A 26,991-nucleotide genomic window follows, 5' to 3' on the forward strand; every position below is an offset into this window, starting at 1 on the left:
GGTCCGTATTCTTTAGCATGATCCGTTTCCTACGTCTCCTACTTTGTTTTCTGCCTGCTCTGCCCCAGTTCATCTGATCTCCTGGCTATTCCTCAGATGCACCGTGTTTACTCTCAGATCCGTGTCTTTGCACATCAGGTTCCCTCCCCCTAACTTCTTTTCCTATTAACTGCCTCCTACTCATCAATACTGAATTCATTTATCATGTCTTTTGAAAATCTCAGTCTCTGGCTAAGCAAGATGCACCTACTCACTGAATTATAATTCACTGAACTGTAATTACTTTCTTGTCTCGCTTTGACCTGCTTGAGGACAAGGACGATGTCTTTCATTTTGTATCGCAAGCTTGTAAGACTGTTTCTTGGAACATAGTAGGTACTTACAAAGTATTCATTGAATGAATGGACCAAAGATTATACAGCAACGTCACGTACTGGATCATTCCCTTCTCTGGGATATTGCAGAACTGCAGAATTCTTTAATGGTCAACAGTTAGATTTTTGTTAATAGACATTAGCTACATGATATAGAGAAAAAGATACTTGTAGTATCCATGTAAATAGACTAACAAGCGCTGATCTGCATGTGGTAGGATTGCAAGTGGTTTCATCCAACCTTTCTGTGCGTGGGTGTGTTGTCTAAATTAAAAAAAAAGTTGGGGGGCGCCTGGGTGGCTCAGTCGGTTGAGCGTCCGACTTCAGCTCAGGTCACGATCTCGCGGTCCGTGAGTTCGAGCCCCGCGTGGGGCTCTGGGCTGATGGCTCAGAGCCTGGAGCCTGCTTCCGATTCTGTGTCTCCCTCTCTCTCTGCCCCTCCCCCGTTCATGCTCTGTCTCTCTCTGTCTCAAAAATAAATAAAACGTTAAAAAAAATTTAAAAAAAAAGTTGGTTCCTTTTATGATAATAAAAAAGAGATAACTTAAAAAAGAAACGTCGCGGGGTGCCCGGGTGGCCCGGTCGGTTAAGCATCCGACTCTTGATTTCCACTCAGGTTGCGATCTCACGGTTCGTGAGATCGAGCCCCGCGTCGGGCTCTGCGCTGAGCATGAAATCTGCTTGGGATTCTCTTTCTCCCTCCCTCTCTCTCTCTATTTCTCTGTGTGCCCTCCCCCCCCATCTTAAAATAAATAAATAAGCATTAAAAACAACAAAAAAAAGAAATGTCTTCTTAGCATGGCTCACCGCTTTACAAAGGAACAGGACACACGGGGCCCCCTGCTGTCACATGGGTCGCTCTTGCTCTGTTCTGCTCTTCCTGTTCCCTCTGCTTCCCTCATCTTCTCGTCCCGCCCCCCCCCCCCCCAAGGCTGTTGGCGATGGGAGGTTTGGCCCGGACTTGGTGATATTTGGTTCATGTTTGCATGTTTGCTTTAGTACCTCTCTGCTAAATGAGTCTCCTACCACTATCGACCAGCTACCTTCATTGCCAACACATCCCCACGTCGTGGCGGGAGGGGTCTAGGCAGGGCCGAAGGACTTGCTGCTTCTCCTGGCCTTCCCGGGGAAGCATGGGTCCTCAAAGGGGAGACTCAGGGTCAGTCATTTATTTGCCTCAGGACGCTGTACCAATTTCTCCTAAGGAGGCAGAATGGGTGGTTTACCAAACTAAAATCAAGGAACCCAGCCAAACTCCCCACACAACTTCCCTTCAACAGCAGAGTATGTCCTGGGCATTCCTCCGGGTCATTAAGAACGCAGCTCTGACCACCGTGGGGCTGAGCACAGAGCCCACTCCGTAAATGTTGTTTACGGGCTGGTCCTTCCGAGTTCCACTGAATGGGGCTTTCATTCTAGGGAACGTTAGCAAACTCTCTTAAATGGCAATGCAATCTTGAATGTTTTTTTTCCTAACTACGTCTACAGACACAGTGAAGAAACTTGGTGCACCGGTCTAATGCTCTTAAAGATGCGGAAGAAAAAAAATGTAATGATGCTTGAAACAGGCTAGCCTTCTCCGTTCCCCCATGACAGCATCAGGTGACCAAAGTCTTGGTTTTAGTGGCCAGGTCGATTGATATGCTAGATTGATTATGTTCAACAGACATTTAGAGGGTGCCTAATGCACTCAAGGTTACCAGGCTAGGAGCTTCAGGGGATAAAAGAAGAATGAAACCTGGTCCTTGCCCTCCAGGAATTTACAGTATGGTGCCTATATATGAAGTGCGGTAGAAATTCTCTTCTCTTTGATTGTGACTCAGGAGAATAAACGTTTGGATTTCCCTTTATTAAATGGTTTTCTTTCGGTTGAGGTTTATTCTGAGCCCCACCTCGAGCATTTCAGCAACTTCCCAACTGCGCTACCCGTAACTTTTGGGCGAGGTTCTGTTTGTGCACTGATTTATTTATTTGCGTTCTCACTCAACAAATATTTACTTAATGCTCCTATGTGCCAAGGAGCTGTTTTAGGAGCGTAGAGATGTAGTGCCCGGACAAAACTTCAACACACGCACTAGGAATTAGCGAGGGCTATGAAGAGAAAGCAAGCAGAACGAGGGGGTCGCGAGGGTGAGGAGCTCTTCTGAGAAGGGGTGTGTCAGGAAGCCTTTCTGAGAAGTTGGCATTTGAATGAAGCCTTGCAAAAGTCTGGAGGATGCGCGTTAAGGGCAGACGTCCCGGCAAGTACAAAGGCCTGAAGCAGAATGACGTGGGAGTGTCTGCAGAACAGTAAAAAGAGCAAAGTGGCTGAATCCAGGGTGTTAGGTAGGAGGCGAGGGCCGTGCCAGGGTCAGGCTCCGGAAAGGAGGGGACTTGTAGGCCAGGACGAGGCCTGTGGGCTACATTCCAAGTAAAGGAGTTTGAGCATAGCCTATGACTGATCTGATCTTTGTTTAAAAAAAGATCACTCTGACTCTTCGGTGGAGAAGAGCCCGTAGAATAGTTTTTTTTTTTTTTTCAAAAAAGGAATAAATATCTACTCCATTATTTCAGTCCTTGGTCCAAATGGATTTGCACAAACGCGCTATTCTTCCCTAGTTTTGCTACCCGGCCAATAACTTGTCAATACGATGGCTATTATTAAAGAGCAATTTCTACCTGGAAGATTTGGCTCAACGTTGGGAAAAAGCGTGTAACAACTAAAGCTCCCCAACAATGAGCTCCTGTTCCTAGAAGTGTCCAAATAGAAGCTAGGTGACCTGCTGTCCGGGGCGTTGGTAGGAGTGATTCCTATCGTGCGCGGACACGAACTTGATGCATCTGAGAAATGCTAATTCTTTGGACTCCTTTGCTTCCCAATAAATGACATAGATAGAACGGGATTCTAGGTTTAAGATACGGAGAGTCTCGTGGACATTATCCTGTGCTGCCCACATCCGTCATGCTGCTAGCTGGGCAGAACGGTGCTCAACTGTCAGCCTCTCCTGAAGTCTCCTTGGCTGGAGAGTGCTGCTTTGTCCCAGGTCACGCCTCTTCTTGGGACATCCCTTATCATCGGTCAGCTGATGTAGAGGATAAAAAGCCTGACTGCCTTGCTCCATCTGGGGACAACTTTGAAGGGCTACTCTAGCTCCAGAGCTCCTGAGGTCAGCTGGGACTTTGTAGACACCTCAAGGCAGCCCAGCCTCTCTGTCTGCCTAGTCTGGCTTTATTCCCTTCCTTCCCACCTGTTGGTCCCTTTAGACCACTTCCCCCTCCTCCCCCCGCCCCCCGCCCAACACACACACACTATAAACTCTACCTCTGTGTCTGCTTCAGGGAACCCAGGTAGAGAGCATCATTGTGCAGGAAAGTAAAGTGGCTTAGATGTAGTTCAGGGCTCCTGCTTGCATTTTCAGCAGGTGCATTGTCACATAAGCCTTAAGGGAGCCTCAGGCCAGTGAGGGTCTCTCTCTCGCTCCGTATTCAGAGAGAGGACTGCTCTGAAATCTCCATGCATGCTCCAGGGAGAGACAAGGAGTGCACAGTGCTGGGTACATAGTGGTAGCTCAGCAAATATGCATTAAAATGTATATATTACAACCCCCAGCCATATGTGAACAGAGGGACACTGTGCTCTTATTGGGAAGGTTCTGTACACGACCCTCAAGGGCAGAGGGCATGCAGGAGCTAGTGACCAGCCAGCTCCTGAAGGCGAGTGGTGACCTCCGTGGTGTCTCAGTCTGAGAGGCTTCGTGGGAAAGAGGTAGAAGACCGTGGTTTCTGTTTGGTGGAAAAGGAAATAGAACATCATCACATGCTCTGGAAACTGCAAAGGATGCTGGGCCAGCCCCCAACGTTGATTGAGAAAACTGAGTAGCACTGAACGAGAAGTTCAGAAATCACTCAAGGATGGAAAAGTTTACTATCTCAAATGTTTTGAGCGAATGCTATCATGTATAACTTCACCCCAAATCATTTTATACCTTCCTCTGATATCTGATTATTACTTGTAAGTCTCTTCCTGAAGCTTCAAGAATAATTTTTTTCTTTTTGCAAGGCTCTTTCATATGAATTGGCTTACTGGCATCAAAATGCTAGATGATAAATTTATCTACAATTCAGAAGCACATTAAATGTGATACGTACAAGCGTAGATTTCGCTGGAACCATGTCTGTATGTTACTGTATGCCTATCTGAGGGTAGGAGGCAAATTTTGTGGGCACCAACTCAAATTCTGTACATGCATCATGAAAAAACGAAAGCGTCCAGATAGGTTGTATTGAAAGGAATAAATACTTCACCCATTTCGTCACAGGGTTTTTGGTCAATGTTTATAACCTCCACCCTGCCCACGGTCTGGGATGGTTCACTCTGACCAGCCTTAATTGCTTTTGCTGGAGGCAGTGCAATTCAGTGACCCGGGCTCGGGACAGCCATCCTGGGTCAGCAACTGGCCCTCCGCTCTCCAGCTACGTGACCTCACCCTGGTCACTCATCCTGGTGGCTCACTGCCTCATCTATAAAATGGGAATGAATCCAATAATGCCTAACTCGCAAGGTGGCTTTGAGATGTTAATGTACGTCAAACACTTGGAAGGGTGTGTGGCTCGAGGAATCATTTATTTCATGCGTTTTCTCTCTCTTGGTTGTAAAATGGACACAAAATACTTAACTGTTTAGAGTGCAGGGGGAAATACTGGCCGAGTAATTAGAGTCCTCGGTGCCCAGTAGTATGAGCGGCTCTCTAAGCAGCTTAGGTATAGCTCCCATAAGCTTGTAGAGCCGCTCATACTCGTTTTGGAAAAGGATATTGGAGATGAGGGGTGGCCTCTGTGACCATCTGTATTGTTGCGTCGCCTCCTCCAGCTGCCTGCAGCGCTTGGTTGAGGCTTTATTATTGCATCTGGATTTCAATGTTGACCGGTCTCTCCCACCCGTTGGATCATATCCATGCTGTAAACAAGTCTTGCTTTGGAGTCAGTCAGACCTGGGTGGACCCAGGCTCCGAGAAAGCAGGGGGAGGGGGGTTATGCAGCTTCTTGTGGGGTCTGATACTCTCTCTGTCTCACAGAGCAGGAAGGAAACTCAGCTAAGGCAGTGCCCTATACAGGACCCAGTAAAGGTGGCCTTCTCCCCTTGCTCCAGGGCGGTGATCTTATATCTGCAAAGAGAGATGCTTGGCGCCCCACAGGTGTTTCTTTCATGATTATGGAATCTGATTTTGTGCTAGTTATTTCCAGAGTCGGATCCGGTGTCTTTCAACATGATCAGGGGTTTCCAGTCTCCATTTCAATCATCTGTTCTGATCCAAAAGTCTCCCTTCCTTGAATAGCACAAACAACAAACAGACAAAGACAAAATATCAGAGGTAAGAGATTTGCTCATTTCAACAACCACAACATATTTAACCCATAGTGAGGTTCAGATTTCCTGACCTTAAGGACCTTATTTCTTCGTGCTGTGCAATGGGTACGTTGCTACTCAAATAGGATTCCGTGCAAAGTACTTTCTCCACGTTTGGGTTGTTTATTGCATTTTGTACATTTCATTTGAATCATGTCCTTTGAAAGCAGATGTATTAATTTTAACATCAGGAAAGAAACGATCTTGCAAAGATTCGATGTGCATGTCTACGAAGAGATACCATGATGGACTATATGGGAACTGGTCATTACAATAGCATCCAAGAGCAGTCAAGAAAATTTATAGCCATGGGCTAATTATCCTGTTCATGTTTTTATTTTTTTTCTCTCTTTCTTAAGTGTACATCACTGTGAAAATTCTGCCTCTAAGGCTAGATAGCATCTCATGTGAATCCTAAGTCAGAGATAGGATATATTTATTATGCTGGCCCTTCTTTTGTATCTCTAGACCAAGTGGAGTGGGTACAGATGCTCAGAATACTATACATTGCAAAGAAACAAAATCTAATATACAGCAATGTTATGTCCTGCTTCCATATTCTATAGGAGAGAAATGCCTAAATATGAAACCACACTTCATGCAATTTCTAAAGCTGCATTCACATCCCTCCCCCCTCCACACACACACACTTTTGGGGACTATTGTGCTGGTTTTCCAAGTAAATGGGGCCTTTACTCTACACTACAAAGAACGAAAGCTCTGGAAGGTTGTGTTCTGGACTTGCCGTCTCCTCTGTCAGGTCCAGTCCATTTCTTTCTTCCCTTTTCCAAGCTACAAAGCTACAACAATGTTTATATTCATATGAAGTATTTCAGCAATTCATAGCCAATTTATCAATGACCACGCAGCTGCAGGCACCACGGTCTAAAAAAATATACCAGCTCACTTGGTGTTTACATAGGCTCTGAAAGCCCCGAGTCGTGGCAAGGGGACCGAAGCCCCAGGAGTCATTAGAAAGGAACACTGGAGCCCTGGCCAGAGATGGCGGAGGGGTGTTTGCATTATAGCACAACACATCATTAAGGACACAATTGTTATTTAATGTGACACAATCATCTTTCTGCTCTTCATGAAATCCACTTAAGTAATTACCTTCTTAGCTCATTGGCTCTGTGAGCTGCCTGGCTAGAAAGGGTTATATATTTAAGGAAATATTAAAAACGGGCTCGTACAATTGCCCCCTTTAAATTGACTTTTACTTATTAACATATTCAAAACGAAGATTCCCCCTCCCCGCCACCCCCCCCCCCCACCACCATTCTGCCCTCCCCCGCCAACCCTGAAAGAGTGCGAGAACTCCAAGGTAAATAAATGCTCTGGAGCATTAGCAGGATTTCAAGAGAATAAGAACACATTAGCCAAAGTGTCTTTTACTGTCAGCCATTCTTAAGAAAACAGCTGATACCTGCATATAATGCCTGGCTCTTTGTATTTTCACTTTGACATCTGTTTTAGCCAATCAATTTGTCATTGAAGCCAAAATCTGCTTGAAAATTTGCCTTGGCTTTCTCCTTTTAAGACAAGAACACATTTCTGAAGAAAAGATTCCTTTCCAAAGCTCAGTGCAGGCTCCCCAAGCTGTGTGGGTCTTAAGTGGCGTAGTTTTGAGGACTCGCTTTGAATAGTCTAGATATTAAGACGGATGATTTAAAGAATCCACAGAACTTATTTTCAGAGCACATTTACATGCCTTTCAAACAGATTTTTTTATTATGACGTGTCCAAGATGAGCCTGCAGAGGTTTCGCATTATTTAAGAAGAGCCGTGCCGAAGTACAGAATTGAAAATTACTTGAAAACACACATCTGCATTTGAAACTTTAAGCTCGCTTTCAAAATACACTGTGCAATCCGTGTTTACTATAAATACAGCGAGGTAAGTCTGAAATACCTTTATCTTATTTGGTAGCTCTGTGTTTGAGCCTCTTTGTTTGAACGGAAGTGTCAGCTGTATTTTACTTTATTATATAAAAAAGTTTCAGAATTTAATTAAGGGTCAAGTACCAGCAGCAGATAAATGCAACAGCTAAAGCATATTTCTGATCACTCTGAAGTCTGCAATCATGAAAATTATTATCATTGAGTAAAACTGGTCTCAATGATGGTGACTGGGAGACAGATTCTGTGTTACTCAGCCGTCATTTACATAATAATGGGTTCCAGTTTTCATCAGCACCTTTTGTTTGTACAGTGCTTACTGCTACAGTAAATTGTCAAAATGTCATTCCTCTCCAATCAGCCAGAAAATATCAACAGTAAACAAGGCACAGGAAGAAATTCTCTGATTAGAAGTGTGGCAGAGGAAGAGGAGAGAGCTCAAGCCTCCCTGAGCGCTGGAAACGTGTTATTCTGGTGTCCCCAAGAATACAGTCGCAAGGCTTAGGAGAATGACTTCTCCCTCCCGCCCCCTCCGCCGGCCCCTTTAATGAAGAAATACCTCTCTGCTGCTGAGGTCGCTCTGAGACCTGGGGACTGTCCCTGGGGATTAATAGATTTACATATGTATTTGTCTTTGCCACTCTGGTGCCTCTTACTGGGCATCAGCCTCTCGTGTTTTCTGGCAGACTAGCTCGGATTAAACGGGGCAGGGATCTCCTAGTGTTCTTGTCCCCTGCTCATTCTCTGACTGTTGGCCAGTAGAGTTCCAGAGGATAAAGGAGCTGTGGGGAAGGATTTGGCCCATGACCACACTGCCATCACATGGGGCGCTTGCAGAGAGGCTCCCATCAGCTGACTAACCAGTCCTCCTCTCCGTTCAGACTGCCAGAGGCTGAGAGATGGCTCCCGAGGGAGGTGCCCAGGGACTCAAGAGCCGGGGAAGAGCCCCAGGCGGCAGATGGGACTTCCCCTCCCCTCTCGACTGCTCGCCTCGCCTATCTGGCCGTCCCTTGAACTCGGGGACCGGACACGGGCAAGGATGATAGGCCAACGCCAGTGGCAACGTTTAGGGCACCGAGCCCTGAGTGCCCGGCTCTGAATTCTTTCTCCGGGCTCCACACCCCACCCCAGGCTTCCCGCAGGATTTTCAAGTGTGTAAGGTACATGAAATCAACGGATCTTTCTGTTCTTCGGTGAAATCTGCCCAGGCCCAGAAAAAGATGAGGGTGGATTAATACAGTATATGCCTTATAACCATTATAGTTACAAAGTGTATTAAAATTAAAGACTTCACATTGTGTTTGAAATAAAAATGAATATAGTGGCATTCTGCCAAGAGCCCCAGAAACCACTCTTGTGTGGAATTGAAACATTTGGCTCATATAATACTTAATTTATTTTTATGAAATGACAAGTTATATAAATGTGTGTTTAAAACAGAGGGGCACAACATTTTTTTTTTTTTTTTTTGGTAAGTTTCTTTGTATTCTGGCTTATATAGCTCCACACAGTTGAGACATATCTAAATAGAACAAAAAGCAATAAACTTTCCTGAAGTGTGTTTTTTTTTTTCAAGCTACACGTTCCCCCAAATATTTCAAAATGTACAGTTAGGTCGCCCAAGGAAAGGCTCACAGCACCTTCTTTGGGGAATGAATGGGAGTTTTAAAATGTATTGAGACGAAGTGTCGACATCAGGAAATATTTTGTAGAGCATTCAGGTTCCTTACCAGGCACTTTATTTTGCTTGGCTACTTTTAATTTTTTCCCCTACTTCTTCTCTTTGAAAATCCGACATTGTCCAAACCCTTTCGATTAAGAAGCTTGGCTGAATGAAAGCGCCGCGATGCTGTAGCGGTGCATCAATAAACAGGGGGCCCGCGAGGCTGGGCAGCACGCGGGGAAACAGGGTTGATCAGCAGTAATTACCCTGACACCTCATGCAATACAAGGAATTAACTCCTAGGACTTTGGGCCGAATGAAGAAGAAGTTGATGGTTCACGTTGTGAATGCATCGGTGCCTCAACCCATTACCAGTTTGAACGAAGATGGGAATTTACCATACTTTTTGGGGGCGGCGGGGGCGAGGCTGGGAATGAGCGCTGTGCAGAAAATGAGAAAGTAACGCAGGATGCCGAAGCCACAGCAATTTGGATTTTTATTAAGGCCTTTACCTTTGGATTCTATACCGTGTCTATAATACGTACACAAAAGAGGAGATCCATGGCAACCGTTGTCTTGAAAGGAGGGAGCCCGCCGTTTTAAAGAAGAGGTTAGTGTGTCACGAAATTAGGTGAAGGTATTCCAGGACAGACCTCAAGGAACGGAAGTGCTCGAAAACACAGAGCCAGGAGGGGAAGCACAGCTCAAAAGGCAACTAGTTAGCAGCTGGCACTATGACCTTTAACTGCATCCATGGTAACTGGGCTAAAGACGGAGTTTCCATTTTATCATCCTCACACCCACAATGTTAAGCCTGTGAATCCCACTGCAATTTAATGGCTGAAATCAGAAGGCAGATCTGTGTTCATTGGACCAGTGCCGATACCCTCTTAGCTAATGAGCGCAATAAACATTTTCGTGCCAGGAAACCAGTGCAAGTGGAAATATTATGCCATACAGAAATATATACCCAAACACAAAGAAATGGTCAGCAAAGCCAGTCTTTTCTGTGTACTTGCATATCCTAGCGCTCGAAGCCCATCATCTTTTAAGAACCGAATTTTAAAAAGCTGCTAGGCTATTAAAAACAGTGGCACACCAGAAAGCTTATTGTGCACGAGAAATCTGAAGTTATGAATTCTAGACTTAATGACTATTACTGCCTCTTCTATTATTTTCCTTAATGAATCTTATTATTTGTAAATGTATGCTTCCTTTTATGTGGCTCCAAGATACTTTGTGCTTTTTCCCTGACTGTGCACCGTACCTTCAGCTAGTCCAAAACAGCGCAAAAGAGACCCCCACTTTTTTGGTAACAGGGAGGAGGTTTATATTATAACTTTGCCTTCCTGGACATTCGGTCCGTAGTTCCTTAAGAATTAATGGCAACAGAGTTGTATTGTCACAGACCGTGCAACCTGCAAGGATCCATAGATCACGCTTGTTTGTTTTGAAGCCCCAGGAAAAAAACTGACGAAGGCAGCTGACCACTAGTGGATGAGCTTTTGTATGCACCTGCCTTTCTGAACAAACACTGTTCATGAAACCGCTTTTAATGAAAACACACAGGTTCGTTCAGAAGATGACCACTGAATCTGAATTGCTCAATGTAAGAAGCAACCAGGTTTAGGGGCGCCCTGGTGGCTCAGTCGGTTGAGCTTTGGACTTTGGCCCAAGTCACGATCTCGCGGTTTGTGAGTTCGAGCCCCGCATCGGGCTTGCTGCTGTCAGGGCAGAGCTTGCTTTGGATCCTCTGTCCCTCTCTTTCTGTGTTTCTCCCCAGCTCTCTCTCTCTCTCTCTCTCTCTCAAAAAAAAAAGATAAATAATAATAATAATAAAAAGAAGCAGCCGGGTTTAAAGGTTTAAGTTCGGTTAACATATTATGTGAATTTTAACTCTGTGCCAGTTTCCTGTTCACATTCTCCCAATAATCCTTTTTACAAAACTTACCTTCAACACATTAAACTTCAGCGGTGTCAATGTGCTGCTTCTATCGAAAGGCTGCCAAGAATTATCCTTGAAACGTACCTTACTTGTTGCAACAAGGCATAGTCAAAGTTATAAAACTACATGTGTACCTGAAGAAAATGTAACTTATGGGACGTTTCCCCCCACTTCTTTCAAAATTTTCCTCAGGCGTTCTAAAATATCCCCCAACTTTCTTTTGCTCGAAATGGTTTTCTGAGCAAAGATGAGGGCTTAATAACTTTCCTTATCAGGAACAATAAATGTTTTTCTGAGGGCGCAATGCCACGCATCCTTTGTAAGAAAAAGCTTGAACTGTGCTGTTAACAGAAACGACTTGTTCTGGAAGCCATAAAGGTCAGGGAGAAGATAATTTGGGTGCTTCTTATCTTTTAAAACTGTGCCACTTTTATAAGTATTAGAAAGTTTTAGGAGGGTTGATAAAAAAAAAAAAGGAAAGACAAAAGAAGTAAGAACTTAGAGCCCTGAATAATCACACCTGTTTACTTGACTCATAAAAGGGCAGGATGTACCTCTATCAGTTTAATAAAAGATGTTCTATCAATTTAGACAATTATACCAAAGATTAAGAATGTCATGAAGCTGATGAGATCTCCTAGGTAACATTAAAAAATAATATGCTTTTAGATCACATCATCTATTAAATGACAACTGCCAATTTTTTTAAAGGAGTACTCAAAATTCTTTTCTTGAATGACAATTTGAAGTTCAAATACTTTGTTCTCAACAGTTAACTTCATTGACATGACACTTCTCGACTAAGGAAACTTGGCAAATACGAGCTTCCGGCTTATCCAAGCAACAGCAGACCGCAGGATAGCACATCTTATGACCTCCCTGCATCTCCACTTAATGAAAGAACAACAAGAAATGTTTTGCTAGCGCATTACTCCGCTGAAAATATCTGAATATGACTTACATTTAAATATTTGCTCTCCTCTCGACTTTATTTTATTGGCTCTGAACAATTGCCTTTCTTATCGTCAGCTTGGTAAAAATTATTTCAAGCTTTAACAGAAAGATGCTATGGGACCATGAAAATGAGCCCACCATGACCTTGGTCAGACCCAGCTCTGCAGAGGGCAAATTGCGGGACCAGAGGCAAATGGTTTAACGCAGCTCTTCTGCGTGGCCCTTGCTTGTGCAGGGTGCATAACACTACTGGCTCCTTCCTGAGGACTGTTCTACAAATACCTGACAGCTACAGTGATCCTGAGAGGCCTTCAACATGGGTGCTAGGGAAACACAGAGGATCACTTACTCATCTTTAGACAATGGATTTGCCATAGTCTCGGTACCTGGATGGAAGGGTCCACCAGGCGTCTTAGCCTCTACCACATGGAGCCTCACCCCGGTAAGGTCCAGTGCTCCTGGGTTGGCCCCAACGACGCAGTGGAGGGCCTGAGTTCCATTGACCACCAGGCAGACTATCAGTCTGGAACTTGTACATTGGTGACAGGCTCTAGGGGCCAGGATCCAAGCAGAGATATCGTCTGCCAGTAGGATGTTCTCTTCTCTAAGGAACTCTGGCTGCCACTCACCCCAGCTTTGCATTATGCCTCCCTTGCCAAAAGCCTGCCTTCTGGTCCTCCTTTTCTACCTCTAGCCTCACCTTCTGGATCTCATTCCCACTTTCATAATTTAACTCTCTGCCCCGCCAGGCAAAGCACCAAGTGCTTCTGGCTTGTGTGTGACAAGGGATAAAAAGCACCCCGTCACTTTGCACTTTTCACCTCGTGGGTCCCCGGGACGTACCCCCTTGGCTATGTAGCAGAAGTGAAACTACCATTGTTATTCTCAGCAGCCTCTGCAGGAACAATGCTCATTTATCAGGCTCTTAGCCTGCGCGCGTCCTAAGCACTATCTCATTTAATCTTTACAGCAATTCTACGGGGAAGCCAATTCTGGGAGATTATAAGTAAATTATCAGAAGTGAGAGCGATAGTGGGTCATTTAGCTGAGCTATAATTCTCAGAAAAACCAACTCTGATCAACTCTGAGTTTCAGTTGGCTTTTTTGTGGTACAGGCACTAAGTTCTAAAGATTCTTATGCATTGTTGCCATTTGTGGGATTGGAGGATGAGGGATCCTGTTCTAACTGATTTTCTTATAAAGGTCCCAGAATCCTCCTCAACTTGACTGCTTAGTGGGACAGAGTGTAGGTCAGTAGACTCCCTCTAAGATCTATTGTCTGGACCGCTGGACTTACAGTCTCATCCTTTGATGCTTACTATAAAGCACTGACAGAGGGTTTTTGACTCTAGTCAGTCCTCTCCTTGTGCCTTTCTCCTGTCCATGGAATGCCCATGAATAACTTTGTGCAGTGCCCATGAGCTGTTTTACCTCCATGGCCTGCCTTCTGCTGGGCGTTCAAAGGATATCCATTGGAATTACTGACAAATTTTAGTGGCCCTTGTAGCAAAAGTTATCTTGCAAGATGACTTCAACAGAAAAAGAATGTGGAAGAGAAATGGTGAATTCTTCAGTTGAGATAGGACGTTATTCACATTATTTACATGTACCTATCACCTTTGCTCTCTCCTCAAAGAGCCATGCAAGAGAAGACATCGAAACATCTTTTGAGTTCTTAAGAAAAAAGACGCAAAGGTAAAGATACACTTGACTTTGCAAAAACATCCAATATGATTCAAAAACCACCACAGCTTCCTAACTAACACGGAACTTCCCCATATCCATCTATAGGCTCGCTCTGCCTGCAAAGAGTGGGGACCACACGATGGTCCAAACAAACTGGGCAGAAAACCAGGCATTTCCCCAGATCAGGGGAAACGGTCTAGAGAGGATCGGTGAAAGGAGCGGTTCTGATTCCAGAAAAGTCTCCCCCAGTTACTCACTGCATTCTGACTACGGGGGAGAACAAGTCCTATCACAGAAGACTTGTAGGAAAAAAGGGCAGGTCAACAATAGAAAGCAATTTTCGAAAGATATCAGATCTCAGACGATGGGTAACAGGAGAAATGAAAGCAACATGTTTCACATGTGGCGCAATGGCAATCAAACGCTGGAGAGATGGAAAAGCAAAATGACTAATAGGCAGAAACAGAGGAGAGTCGAAAGTCAGAAAATCAGTTTATGGGGATAAGTCCCATAACATTGAAGGAATGGAGAAAACACACAAACGATAGGATCCTGATCTTTGGGTAATAAATAAGGCAATTTGCATGCACAAGTGGCTCAAAATGGAATTGTATGGGAAGAAAACCAAGCAATAATTCAAAGTGAAAAATCATCCCATCCTCAAATAAGAATGCAACTCCTCTTATCAAATAATATAGTCAACCAACCAGTTCTCGTCAATGTGGAGAAGTACTTTTGGTAGAGGGTTCAGTGTAAGATTCACGAAGGCTCATGGGGGAAGAGTGACTGTGTTTTTCTGAAGGCCAAGGTCATGACCTTTAGACATAAAGCACTTGCTATGTTTTTGGTGCTGTTGGTATTATCATTGTTAGTTCCATAAGGAAAAATTGAAAGGGTAAGTGGGCCAAGGAGAGGAAAGCATTCATGAGATAGTCTTTTAAAAATAAAAAGCCCACACTGCCATTTAGAATGGGTGAAACATAATGAAATTACAGATAGAGTTTGTATTCTGTCCTCCTAACATTTTGGAACTATTTTATTATACAGCAAGACTTCCCCAAACAGATAAATAACGGTAATCAAGGCTTCCATTTATTTCTGCTAGAACACGGAGGTAACTGCATCATTTGGGTAACTCTGGTAATACCAATAGGCACTAGAATAGACATATACACAGAGGGGAAACATGTCAGATTAATTGTACTCTAAGACCAGAAGCATGGCAGACAATGCCAATATCTTAATTAGGACGTGCTTACAATTGGTCAGTCCTTCTGGATGGTAATTCTTTGTGCTCGGAGATGATCTAACAGTCTTACTCTATTTTCCCTGTGAATCCAAGAATAGTCTAAAGACTTAATTGTCTAGTACGGCTAAAGAAGGGGCAGTTTGGATTTTCTGGGTACCGGAAATACAAACAATTAGAGTCAAAAACTATGGTCTCTATCCATTTTTACTGGTCATTTCCCCAAATGCATTATAAGGGAGTTTCACACAGGCATACTTATCTTGCTCAAATTCAAGTACATGAATTTCTGACAGGAGTTATGATGAACACACACAGAGAGAGAGAGAATTGTCACAGTTGGGGCAATGTCCCCCGTCTTCCCTTCACCATGAGTCTTGCCATGGGGTAACTGCACGGCGAGACGTGTGTTGGCTCTTTAAATGGCCACAGTCCCTGTATCTCAGAGCAAGATACCTGTCCTCTCTGAGTGGGTTCTGGGAGTCTATGTGTAGGAAATGCTACTCACACAGCGTTACATCTAAATATTAGACCGTTGTTACCATCTGTCGTTCAGCCTTGGAAACAATGATCTATTCCAGTCTGGGAGGAAAAATGGTCGGGAGTGAATTTATCACGAGTTAGGACCATTCTTCATTTTATAGCCGGTAGATATAAAGGAATTTTTGCTTCAAGGGTGATTCAGACCATCTTGCTTTTCACTTTACCTGAAATCCTCACCTCTAAGTGAGATGTGACCCTACTTTATATACATATTCACCATAATAAATCAAGTGAGTTTTAACTTGAGGGCCATGATTATTACATAATCTGCATGATAAATGTTTAATTGATTGATAAATTCATGTTATCCTTTTTCTTTTTAGTCATTTGCTCCTTGGTCCTAAAAATATAGTCCAGAAACAGCAGCAGTATAAATGGTATGTAATGTTTTAGAAGAAAATGGTACAGTGAGGGATAGTTAAACATCTTTATATCATAAATCACTGAATTCTTTATTTCTTTGATTAAGCCACATTAAAATATCTCTATTATCTCATCAAAAATGGCTTCTACCTGCTGTTGATGATAATCTCTTGCTTGCACTATACCTATACTGCTCAATGCACTTGACATTAGCCACGTGTGGCTATTTAAATTTCCAATATGTAGGGGCGCCTGGGTGGCGCAGTCGGTTAAGCGTCCGACTTCAGCCAGGTCACGATCTCGCGGTCCGTGAGTTCGAGCCCCGCGTCGGGCTCTGGGCTGATGGCTCAGAGCCTGGAGCCTGTTTCCGATTGTGTGTCTCCCTCTCTCTCTGCCCCTCCCCTGTTCATGCTCTGTCTCTCTCTGTCCCAAAAATAAATAAACGTTGAAAAAAAATTAAAAAAAAATAAATTTCCAATATGTAAAAGTAAGTATAGGGGCACCTGGGTGGTTCAGTTGGATAAGCGTCTGACTTTTGGTTTCGGTGCAGGTCATGATTTCACGGTTTGCTGGATTGAGCCCCAAGCCTGACTCTATGCTCACAGCATAGAGACTGCTTGGGATTCTCTTTCTCCCTCTCTCTCTGCCACTCCCCTGCTTATGTACATGTGCACACACACACACACACACACACTTTCTCTCTCAAAACAAATAAACTGATTAAAAGCAATAAAATAAAATTAAGAATAATGCAAATTCAACTTTTTAGTAACGTTGGCCCCATTTTAAGTGCCCAATAGCTACCTATGTCTTGTGGTTATCATAAAAGACATAGGTAAAACATGTCTACATCATTAGAGAAAGTTCTATACATCATTAGAGAAAGTTCTATTGGACAGAGCTTCACTAGATGTTTAATTTGAAAATTGAAGAAATTTCACATTCCAATTAAATTCTAGGGGCTTTTTTTTCTCTTCAGAGTCAAAATAGGTTTTCTGCTGTTTATTACTACTTGCTTTTTAAAAAAATTTTTTTTTTCTTTTTGTTGGTCTCAAGATATACTGGTGTTTTTGTTGTTCAAAGACGGTAGAATTTGAAATTGTGGATTATTTGAATTATACAGACAAAGCTATGCTTTGTAGAAATAAACCATTTAAAATAGATGGTATAATTTACATGGCTTTTTGGAGTAGTAAAGTAGTTCGATATGTTTAGCTCTTCTGTCAATAACAATGTAAGATCAGAACAAAAAGCAAACATACACAGACAACACAAACAATTTCCAGTTCCTTTTGAGAGACACAGAGCAGGCAGAAACTTAGTGGAGAGAGGTGTGACTTTGAAAGGTGGATTATGGCAGATAAGATTGGAGGTTTGAGGCCTTTTTATGGACACTCTCTAATTGGAATACGGCTCCGGCTGCCTTGCTGGCTTGAGATTTCAAGAGACACTTTAGAGGCTGGTCAAACAGCCACCAAAAAGTACAGGAACAGGTCATTGTAGGTGAGAGTTGCAAAAGTTGGTGAACTCCACATTCGTGCAAAATCTTTTCCCGGATCCTTAGATTCCTATCAAACAACATTTAGTTGGAGACCTTGGGAGCACAACAGAAAAGCATCAGTGGAGGCTGAAATAATTAAGCAGAGACTTTAGCTGCTACCTACCACATGGGAGACCAAGTTTACAGCCCAAGTCCAGCTAGATTAAGAGCCTGCTATTGCAAAAGTCATTTTTTAGAGGATCATTATGGGATCCAGAGCCTCAATAACATACTATTTTTAATGGCCAGTACCAAAATTTTAAAAATCACTATATATTTAATGAAACAGGAAAATACGACCCACATCAGGAAAAATAAAACAAGTCGATGGAAAGTCACCTTGAGGTAACTCAGAAGTTATAATTAGCAGGCAAGGGCTTTAAAATAGCTATTATAAATAGTCAATGACATAGAGGCAAAAACACACACATAATAAACTAAGATATATGGAATACCAGCAGAGAAACAGAAACTGTACAGAGTAACTAAATGTAAATTCTGGAATTGCAAAGTATAGTAACAGAAAAAAGAAATAATTGGATGGGTTTAAGAGCAGACTAAATAAAATAATTAATTAAATTAATTAATTAAATTAATTAAATGACTAAATAAAATAAATAATTAAAGGAAAAGTTAGTGAGCTTGAGGATAAATCAGTAGAAATTATCCAATCAAAAAAACAGAGAAACATGATTGAAATAAAATCATCACAGCCTTAGAGGTCTGTGAGACTGCTTCAAGTATTCTAACATGTATAACTGGAGCCTCAGAGGAGAGGACAGACAGATGGGCAGAAAACATATTTTAAGAATTAATGGCCAAAATCTTCCCAAATTTGGTGCAACACCCAAGAATCTCAATGAGTCCAAAAGATAAGAAGAAAGTCAAACCTGGACATATTGGAAATAAAAAGGTAAAAAACAGGACAACTGGGTGGCTAAGTTGGTAAAGTGTCTGACTTGATTTTGGCTCAGGTCATGATCTCACAGTTGAGATCTAGCCATCGATCTGCATTGGGATCTGCACTGAGTGTAGAAACTGTCTGGGATTCTCTCTCTACCCCTGTCTCTGCCCCTCCCTCATTCTCTCTCTCTCTCTCTCACACACACACAATAAATAAATAAACTTTTTATAAAAGGTAAAACCAAAGATCAAGAGAAAATCATGGAATCAGGTTTAGAAGAACAACATATAACACGAAGAGAAAAATGATAAAAAATGATGACTGACTTCTCATCAGAAGAAATGAAGGCCAGAACTCAAACAAAGCAATCTCAATACAAATTAACTGTACCTTTAAAATGATGAAAGAAAAAAAATATGTCACTCAGAATTCTATGATCAGTGAACACATCCTTCAAAACTGAGGATGAAATAAAACACTTTAAATCAAAGAAGCCTAGAGAATTTATTACCAGCAGAATTACATTGCAAGGAAGGCTATAGGCCATTCCTCAGGCCAAAGGGGGAATAACAGAAGGAATGAAGTCCAGTAAAAAAGACAAGTAGTTGGGAATCATGAGAGATTCTATATGTAAATTTATTTTCTTCTCTTAATTTTATTTGAGACGTAGATCTCTTCAAAACAAATCATAACTCTGTTGAAAACTTTATCATGGTTGTTGACATAATTGATATGATAGCAATAGTAAAGGGAAGTAAATGGAATGACACTTTTGCAAGGTTCTTATATTTTATGTAAAATAGCACAATATTAACTCAGGGTGAGTTAATCTAAAGAGACACATTATAATTCCTAGAGGATCCACTAAAAAGGCAAAGAGGCGTAGATTAAAAAGCCAATAGACAGGTCAAAATGGACTAGTAGGCACATTAAGTTATTTCAAAAGAAGACAGGAAAGGAGAAACAGAGAAACCAAAAACACAAATATAAAACAAAAAACAAAATCACAAACCTAAACACAACTGTATCTATGACTACATTAAGTATAAATGAATCAAATACTACAACTAAAAGGGAGAGAATGTAGGGTTGGATAACAAAAGCAATATCCTACACTATGTTGTCTATAAGAGACATACTTAAAATGCAAAGACACAAAGAGATTTAAAGCTAAACGAATAGAAAAAGGTGTATGTGCAAATGCTAATTGTAGAGGCTGGCATGTCTATGTTAAGACCAAAGTAGATTTTAAGAAAAGGAGCGTCAGTAGAGGTAAACGCACATTTCAATGACAATAAAAGGGGCAGTACATCTGGATGACATAATTATGTGCTTAATTATTATGTACATGATTATTAATATACATATTAATGTGCACATAATAATTATGATGTCCTAAAAATAGAGTTTCACAATAAAAGCTCTCAGAACTAAAAGGAGAAATAAACCACTGCAATCACAATGGCAGATGTAATACTCCTCTCTACCGCAATCAGTCATTTTCCAGAACTAGAAAAATCAGTAAAGGTAGAGAAGATGTGAATAACACAATTAAGAAGCTTGATCTAATTGATGTTTATAGAACACAGTTTTCTATAACTGCAGAATACATGGTCTTTTCAAGCGTGGGTGGAATGTTCACCAAGGTTGGTCATCTGTTAGACTATCAAATAAATCTGAAATTTCAAAAGCGTGACATCTGAAAGAATATGTTCTCTGAAAAAAAAAGAAGGAATTAAATTAAAATATATGGTTCAGCGTCTTCTGAAAATCAGGTTTTGCATTTCTACAGAGTGAAGATTATAATATTCAGACAGAACTCACTAACGCATGTTAATACTTCTATAAATAAAATTATGATGATTTGAAGTTAGGATTTCAACATAGAAATTTTAGAAGCAGAGGAACACATCAGACTTAGTGCTGAAACTGAAAAGTAAGTTGTCAGTAGAACAAGATAGCTCAACATAGATTCACTGGACAGAAAAGCAGGCTTGATCTTGCTCTAAAATGTTATAAGCAGCTAGTGCCAATTAAATCTGTCTACATTAAAAATATATATGATACTCCTACATTTGGATTGAGATATAAAGTGAAAAGTTTTTTGCAAGATAATTTGTCAGTATGTTTCATAAGTCTTGGAACAGATCCTCTTATGCCACTTTTCAAAAGAATATTGCCTGAAATGTTCTGGTTTGTATGACCAAAAATATCCAGTACAGTGTTATTGATATGTTAGTCTTATTATAGAATATTATTTTGGTTTTATTATAGAATATTATTCACACAAGAATAAGTTCATAATATATTGCTAAGCAACACAATCGGATTGTATAAAAAGTGTGAGCAGAACGGTAGCATTCTATAAAAATTATGTATCTATAATGCCTTAGAAAAATTATGAAAGAATAAATATCAGGTAATTAATAGTATTTTCTCTGGTGACTGTTTTCTTTTGCGCTTTCACTAACAAAATATTCTTTTTTTTTTCAACGTTTATTTATTTTTGGGACAGAGAGAGACAGAGCATGAACGGGGGAGGGGCAGAGAGAGAGGGAGACACAGAATCGGAAACAGGCTCCAGGCTCTGAGCCATCAGCCTAGAGCCTGACGCGGGACTCGAACTCACGGACCGCGAGATCGTGACCTGGCTGAAGTCGGACGCTTAACCGACTGCGCCACCCAGGCGCCCCAAACAAAATATTTAAAAAAAATTTTTTTTTAATGTTTATTTATTTTTGACAGAGAGAAAGGCAGAGCATGAGTGGGGGAGGGGCAGAGAGAGAGGGAGACACAGAATCCGAAGCAGGCTCCAGGCTCTGAGCTGTCAGCACAGAGCCCCACGCGACGCTCGAACTCACGAACCGCGAGATCATGACCTGAGCCCAAGTTGGACGCTCAACTGACTGAGCCACCCAGGCGCCCCAACAAAATATTCTTCAAAAATACGTAATATTAGACTTTGTCACAACTAAGGCCTAATTGTGTTCTTAATATCATGACTTAACATATATACTTAACATACCTAACATATTTGACATACGACGGACTCGGTATTGAGTTTTAGTGCTTTGTGTATGTTATACCATTTATTCGTTGCAGCAAATAATAAATATTTCCATTTTATAGAGGGGACAGTGAGATAGAGATTGAGTAATTTGCCCAAATGGGTGCAGGCAGCATGTGGTCAAGCTGAGACTTGGTCCCAAGACTGACTCCAGAGCGGCTGCTCTTAAATCCTGTGCCACCGAATCCACCAGAACACATTTCTATCCATGAGAGGCAAAAATACTAAAAGAGAAAATTGCTCAGTAACAAGATACCATTCCTTGGAGACCAGGAAAAGAAAAGTAAATGCATAGTGCTGAGGCCAATGGGGATACCTGTTGGGAAGTATGTGGAAATGGATGGGATTTTGCTACCGGAGGTAACAGAGCCCAAAGATGTTTCAAATAAGTTGGGGGGGGGGGCAGGAAATTGGGATCGCTGCTTGAAAACATAACTAGAGCAGAGCTCCCAGGTTGGCGAAGGGAGGCAGGTTATATTTGCCACCCGTGCTGTCAGGGACTAGTGCCTAGATGAATCTGTGTGTCCAGAAAAGAGGATGACAGAGACCCCACTTGGTCATCAAGAACTGAACAAGCCATTCCTTGAGTGTATGCAGCGTCACTGAAAGGAAAGAAATCACTGTGATCGCTGTAACACCTGGTTCTGGAGTCAGGACCCTCAGGATGTGGAAGAGTGACCGGAAGAGCTCTACGCAGGGAGGAACACAGAAGGAGAGGTAAATAAATGCACACAACAAAACCACACGTTTCACGGATGAACCTCGAGATGAAAATTGCAAAGCGTATCAGGGACTTGTAATGCTGAGAAAGAGAGCCAAGATGCCAAAAATGCACGACAGATAAAATCGAAACAACAGAAAGTTTTGAAAGCGGCTTTAAGTACGTTTAGGAATCATCGATGAGACAAATGAAGGAACAGGGCTTGTAACAAGAATAATAAGTAAATCACAAAAGACAGGAGTGTAAAAGGCCATGTTGGAAATTTGGGGAATAACAAAAATACTAATTTATATAAAATTAGTATTTTATATACTAAATTATAAACGACAAGGTGAATTCTAGAGTGGACATGTTCACAAGGGAATTAGAAAATTGAGAGATATGGGGCTCCCGGGTGGCTCAGTCAGTGAAGCGTCCAACTCTTGATTTTGCCTCAGGTCATGATTTAACAGTTCGTGAGATCGAGCCCCATGTCAGGAGCACAGAGTCTGCTTGGAATTCTCTCTCTCCCTCTTTCTCTCTGCCCCACCCCCACCCCCCCCTTGCTCACATGCTCACACTCTCTCTCCCCCTCTCAAAATAAATAAATAAATAAATAAATAAATAAATAAATAAATAAAAGAAAATTGAGAGATGGAATTGAGGGTTTCACCCAGAATATGCCTGTGTTGTCTGTCTCTTTCGTATCTCTATATCCATACACAGATGAATAAATACCCTTTCTACATATCTGTTCTAAAAAGGTACAAAGCTACATACTCAAAGTTACAAACTTTCAGTTATAAGGTAAGTAAGTCCTGGAGATATCAAGTACAGCACAATGACCATAGTTAGTAAGATTGTATTGCATATTTGAAAGTTGCTGAGGGAGTAGATCTTAAAAGTTCTCATCACAAGAAAAACCAATTTGTAACTGTGTGAGGAGACAGATCTTATCTAGACTTAGTGTGGTGATCATTTCACAATACATGCATATATCAAATCATTACACTGTATACTTTAACACAGTGTTATACGTCAGTTAAATCTCCATAAAATATATCGTGAGGAAATGAAGAAATGCAGGTATAGATATGTAAACTTCTTTTTTCTTTTTTTTTAAATTTCTTTTAGGGGCGCCTGGGTGGCGCAGTCGGTTAAGCGTCCGACTTCAGCCAGGTCACGATCTCGCGGTCCGTGAGTTCGAGCCCCGCGTCGGGCTCTGGGCTGATGGCTCAGAGCCTGGAGCCTGTTTCCGATTCTGTGTCTCCCTCTCTCTCTGCCCCTCCCCCGTTCATGCTCTGTCTCTCTCTGTCCCAAAACTAAATAAACGTTGAAAAAAAAAAACTATAAAAAAAAAAATAAATAAATTTCTTTTAACGTTTACTTATTATTGAGAGATGAGAGAGAGAGAGAGAGAGAGAGAGAGCATGAGCATGGGAGGGGCAGAGAGAGGAGGAGACACAGAGCCTGAAGCGGGCTCCAGGCTCTGAGCCGTCAGTACAGAGCCTGACGTGGGGCTCGAACCCACCAACCGTGAGATCGTGACCTGAGCAGAAGTCGGACGCCCAACCGACTGAGCCACCCAGGTGCCCCAATATGTAAACTTTTAAACTTATGGAGGATAGGTCAAAAAACTGTGACATACGTCTAACAGGGCTCCAGGAAAAAGACACAGAAGGAATAGGGGAGGAGTAATATTGGATGAAGTAATGGGTGAAAATTTCCCAACATTGATTCAGGATATGTGTTCTTATATTAAAAATTCCATTCAGGGGCGCCTGGGTGGCTCAGTCGGTTGAGCGTCTGACTTCGGCTCAGGTCACGATCTCGCGGTCCGTGAGTTTGAGCCCCACGTCGGGCTCTGTGCTGACAGCTCAGAGCCTGGAGCCTGTTTCAGATTCTGTGTCTCCCTCTCTCTCTCTGCCCCTCCCCCGTTCATGCTCTGTCTCTCTCTGTCTCAAAAATAAATAAACGTTAAAAAAAATTAAAAAATAAATAAAAAAATAAAAATTCATTCAAATAAAGAATAAAAAAAAACAGAAAGGAAATCCACATTTAGGTACATCATAGTGTGACAGCATAATATAAAAGAGCACATCGGAAAGAAAAGACAAGTTAGACAAAAGTCTTTAATGGCAGACATCTCATGAGCAGTAAATCGTACCGGAAGATGATGGGTAAATATATTCAGGGTCATCAACTTTAGATTCTATACCCAAGTAACTTATTATTCAGTAAAGAAAAAAAAATTTTTTTTTAAATTCAGAAATACGAAGACGGAGTTTACCACTTACAGACCCTATTGAAAACATTCCTGATGAAGTACTTCAGCAAGGGGAAAACAAATACAGAGTAGAATAGAAAAGTAATGTAAAACTGATAATACAATTGACTATAACAGGGGCGCCTGGGTGGCTCAGTCGGTTAAGCCTCTGACTCTTGATTTCCGCTCGGGTCGTGATCTCTCAGTTTGTGAGACTGAGTCCTGCACCAGGCTCTGCACTGACAGTGTGGAGCAGGCTTGGGATTTTCTCTCTCTGCTCCTTCCTTGGGTGCCTCCTCTCTCTCTCTCTCTCTTTCTTAAAAATAAATAAATAAATGTAAAAATTTTAAAAAGTAACTATTGACTACAACGTCCTATGTGCACTGTTTTTCTTCTGTTCTTAAAAATAGAACAAAAACCGCGTTCAACGTCAATAATGAGACAGAGGGGGCGGTGAGAGAGTGAGGGAAAGACACACACAGATGGACAGAGGGTACTGAGGAGTGAGGGGTACTGTTCCAAGCACAGTGCGAGCCCTTGTCCTTTGCAGAAGGAGAATAGAGACGCCAAATAACCATAGGGTCTTGTGAAAAACTTTTAGAGTTAATTTTCTGAGGTACATGAAGAAAGGGGAAAAAGGGATAATGGGAGAAGATTGCAGTAAAGCTAGTTCCACATATATCCATCATTGCAGGAAGTGTTCATAGATTAAACACCTTTATTACAACGTTGGCACTGTGGAGTGATTTATTTAAAAAAAAAGATATAGCTATATTCTGCTTATATGAAACAAAATCACACTGAAAATATTGAAAATAAAAAATGGAAATAGATCGCATGAGTTTCACTGTTGGTATAGCAACATTAACACTAGATTAAAAAAATATTTTATGGCCAAAGTCATTGTTCAGGTTAAAGAGGGAAAATGTATGATTTTGATAATTAAGGAGGCACTGTCCACATGAGCATACATGTGTTTTTAGAATTTGGAATAACTGTGACCTTAAAGATCAGAAGGTAGGGGAATCGGTCCCCCCGCCCCTCCCCACACCCAACACACACGCCTGACGTTTCAGAAGATTAATTCTTTTTTCCTTCTGAAATCCCTGCTATTTTGATGTTCCCTTTCTAGGAGGTGAAGGAAGTGATTCTGTTCCCAATTTTATTGTTCAGTCTTGCTGTAGTATAACTCTTCTCACCTAGCTGTAGGCGCAGTAGAGAAACTGATGAAAAGCATGTACAAGGGAAATGAAAAATGAACAAAATGCAAAAAGCATTTGCTGAGGTGGAAGAGGCGAATAATCCTGCGAGAAGACCAGGTGGCTAACTGGAGGGTGCAGGACCGCTGACATGAAGGATCTCGGCTGCCGGGAGGAAGTGTCTTGCCTTGGTGGGGTGAGGCATCCGTTGGACAGTGGAGAAGCCATGTGGGGTGGCAGTCGGCCAGCCAAAGCCACCATCCTCCTTGCAGGAGCACTGAGAGAGAAGACAGACGCAACGCAATTCACGTGACCAGGATGGAATGGAATGGAATGTGGGTGTAAACCTTTCAGAAGAGGGTTAGAGAAATCTTTCCGGTGTTGCAAGAAAGATGTGAACTGAAGTCTTCCATGGGGCTTCAGGGAGTTCTGGGCTTCATGCAAAAGGGGCAGGGTTTGGTAGTAAAACGGCATTAAACCCAAAGGAAAGATGCGTGGGGGTAATTTAGTAAGTCCCTTCAAATTTAAGTCAGCGTCAAATTCAATCTGAAGCATCGTAGGAGATAGGTACTAAACAGGGAATGATTATTAATATTTGAAAGACATTGGGCACCTGGGTGGCTCAGTCGGTTAAGCGTGCGACTTCCCCTCAGGTCATGATCTTGGGGCTTGTGAGTTTGAGCCCCACGTTGGGCTCTGTGCTGATAGCTCAGAACCTGTTGCAGATTCTATGTCTCCCACTCTCTCTGCCCCTCCCCCACTTGCACTCCGGCTCTCCCTGTCTCTCAAAAAGAAGTAAATATTAAAAAAATTTAATATTTGAGAGACATACTTGCTTGGAAAACTTAAAAAAAAACAGAAGATAGTTGTTGTTTAGTCTCATGTGGTTTTTTGGTCAAGTTAGGGAGGAACACTAGGGACTCAGTGATTGGAACTGGAGTTTTCCCGGTTCTCCTTTGAATCTGTTTTATGCTCCTGCTTTCTTCCTCAAGTTTCTGTCCAGATCCTTCCAGAAGAACCCCAGCCATCTTTGGTGAGTGTGGGTTGGGGTAGAGCATGTCCACTGGAGGTCATGGAGGAACCATCACCAATGTGTAAACACTATTCATGATCTGCAGTCACCCCAGAGACCATTGGCCAGACCACCATTTCCCGAAGCCCAGGTAAAAATATTTCCTTTCCCATGACAACCCTGGAGGGAGAGGAGAAACCCAAAACACAGCTTGCTTTCCTTCCAGTCATTTCATTTGAAATAGT

General features: G+C 42.1%; 2 long non-coding RNA genes across 3 annotated transcripts in view; one reads left to right on the top strand and one right to left on the bottom strand.

Moving 5' to 3' along the window:
- Nucleotides 1-1,294: 1,294 nt before the first annotated feature.
- Nucleotides 1,295-26,991, bottom strand: part of LOC111559802 — an 82,481-nt gene continuing 56,784 nt past the window's right edge. Inside the window, exons 2-4 of one of the 2 annotated variants that reach the window (XR_006595459.1) lie at nucleotides 5,031-5,680; nucleotides 3,676-4,136; nucleotides 1,295-2,653 (exon numbers count right to left, since the gene is read on the bottom strand). This is a non-coding gene — a long non-coding RNA (uncharacterized LOC111559802). Of the gene's footprint in view, nucleotides 2,654-3,675; nucleotides 5,681-26,991 lie in introns of both variants that reach the window. The other variant, XR_002741097.2, reaches the window with a different exon arrangement.
- Nucleotides 5,591-14,749, top strand: LOC123384411. The gene is made up of 3 exons (XR_006595460.1): nucleotides 5,591-5,725; nucleotides 7,483-7,656; nucleotides 12,039-14,749. It is a non-coding gene; the product is annotated as an uncharacterized LOC123384411 (long non-coding RNA).

This window comes from Felis catus, chromosome A3 (assembly GCF_018350175.1).
Source record: "Felis catus isolate Fca126 chromosome A3, F.catus_Fca126_mat1.0, whole genome shotgun sequence".
In the NCBI taxonomy this organism is placed as follows: Eukaryota; Metazoa; Chordata; class Mammalia; order Carnivora; family Felidae; genus Felis; species Felis catus.